This window comes from Homarus americanus, unplaced genomic scaffold, assembly GCF_018991925.1.
Source record: "Homarus americanus isolate GMGI-L3 unplaced genomic scaffold, GMGI_Hamer_2.0 scaffold46392, whole genome shotgun sequence".
Classification (NCBI taxonomy): Eukaryota; Metazoa; Arthropoda; class Malacostraca; order Decapoda; family Nephropidae; genus Homarus; species Homarus americanus.
In genome coordinates, this window is record NW_024717721.1 from 19,851 (window position 1) to 22,438 (window position 2,588).

Sequence of the window (2,588 nt, forward strand, 5' to 3'; positions counted from 1 at the left end):
CAAAAATTTTTTTGGCCATGCGCGTGTGCCAAATGTATTATTTCACATAATAAGAAAGACGATTTTGAGAGATATTTAGTTGTTATTTTATACCGGCACAATAATATATTGTAAAATATATTTTTTTATAAAATTGAACTTTATTATCTGTTCGAAACAAAATAGATAATTTTTTCATCTGAGTACTTGGCAACAATGTTTGCGCGCGGGTTATCAAACATGGAGGTAGTAAGAGAACGTTCTGCAGCTCTGTCTGAAACCCAACGTATGGCACTTTTGCGCCATATTGAGCAAATGCCAATCATTGAGGATAGGTCTACAAGCAACACCATAAATTATAGGAAAAGAAAGGCCTGGGATGAAATTACTGCTTCATTCAACGCCAGCTATGATCCACTTGTTTTACCTGGTCCTACCCCAGGGCCATCATCTGTGTCTTCTGCACAATTTACTGAAGTTCCATCTACTGTTTATCGACCTCTATTTTCACCCTCTGTTCCTGTCTCACAAGTCATTGTTCCTGCCTCACCAAACATTGCTCCTGCCTCACCAAACATTGCTCCTGCCTCGGCAGTCAATGCCCCTGACTCACTATCGAGTGATATTGCCTCACCCCCTCCTGCTCATGCTTCCAACCAACACCTTTATTCAGTGTCCAGGGCATCTGGTTCTCGGCCAAGGAGCAAACCAAGGCGAACTAGGAGGGTGACAAGTGTCTATGAAATGTGTGATAAAAGACAAGAAGAGTTACATAAATCTAAGTTGTACAGATTGAATAGGGAGCATGAGGAGGAAATGAAACTGAAAAAAAAAATGATGTTAACACAAAAACTACAACAAACTGCAATTGAAAAGACACATGAAAAATTGAATAATTCTTTGGATTTGTTAGATAGTGTTTTAAGGAAAGCAGGAGCTGCATATGATGCCATGGCTAAAACATATGAATGGTGTTGTAATATTTCAGAAATTGGCATCTAAAGTAAAAGTTATTCGTTCTATTTCTTACATATTCAACTAATTTTATTTGAAGGAAATAAACATACATGTGTTTATTTTGACAAAGGTTTTTTGTTTACAAAAGCTGTCATAAGTATGGCAGGTAATTATTTGTGGGGGATGAATATTTATAATATACATAAAGGCTGTGATTTTCAAAAATTGAATTTATTTCCTGTGATAAAGAATAAAGTTTTGTTTGGTGTATACAGGTATTTATAAAATATGTTATACTGTGCAAAGTACTGTATAGAGGATATGTTTCTTTTATTAAATTTTATGCATTGATATAAATAGCTGTAGAGAAGGAGTGAACCATTACTTTTTGTGCCCAAGATAGACATATTTTCATGTCAGTTACAAATATTGTCCAAAGTATGGCAGTTAAGATTTATTTTTATATATCTATAATATAAGCTGTGAATTTCAGGAAATGCAGAACTATGTATAGAAAAATTATAGTTTATTTTCTTAATTTTTACACATTTATTAAAAAAATAAATGTATATTTCTTTCCTTTTGTTGTCTTCATAAAACCTCACAGGTGAATTACCTTACATATTGAGTTATGCTCCATTATTAAAGACCACAGTGAAGTAAAAAAAACTTTATTACTGGGCCAAAAACTGTGATATTTTCCTTGTTAACTCAAGATAGAGTGAGCTCACTTGGCTTGCCTCATTCCGGAAAACATAAGTGAAATTCCCGGTTCAGATGGTTGAAATTTTATTACTACTACGACAAAAATATTGTATGACTGAATAAAGATAAGAAACATATCTTAAATGATAAGAGAAGTAATTGTTAATTGAAGATGAGGCTCACAGCACAGACAGCAGTCGTCATCGAAGTCGGAGCTGTGATGTCAACATTCCAATAATGTTTCAAGTTCATAACAGTGTTGTGAAAGTTCATTTATCCGTATTAACACTTCTTTTAATTGTTCTTATCAAAAAAAATAATATAATTCGACGTAGACATCTGTAATATAAAGTACTGGAAGAACTTTCATAAAATATAATGATGATTAATATTTGTCGTAAGGCAGCTATCGGGTGGGGGTAGCCACCCGATGTTGTTTCCAACATTTCAGGGATATGCGTATGGTTCCCTTCCGATACCTCGTTTATCGGGATGACTATTAATAGACCAGCACGAACACTATCAATTGGCATTGTGCTTCGTAATGACTATCAATCCGGCCCTATATGTCTCTCTTTCCTACTTCTCCTTTCTCTGTACATGCACATCGCTTTACAAATGGTGTCATAACTCACAGGATTGAGTTTCCACCTTTACCATCAAAGGATCTGAAAGTCTGTAAAGTCTCTTCCCGACGCTGCTGTTACTCAGGTTTATTAGCATGTTAGGAGCAAATGTCCTGGAGCCATTGGCGGCCACTTGCCGCTTTTGACCCAATTTGTGGGGACGAGATAAAACTGTCCGAGGAGAGGTGGACCTTCTTGCTCACTTGGCCCAGAGATCCGCTAAAGCACTCCACTCATTCTCTTTTTACTCTGTGAGATTTAGACGCTTTACTGTGGTTACTTAAGTTATTTTTTTTAAATAGGATGGATACCTGTGTTTTC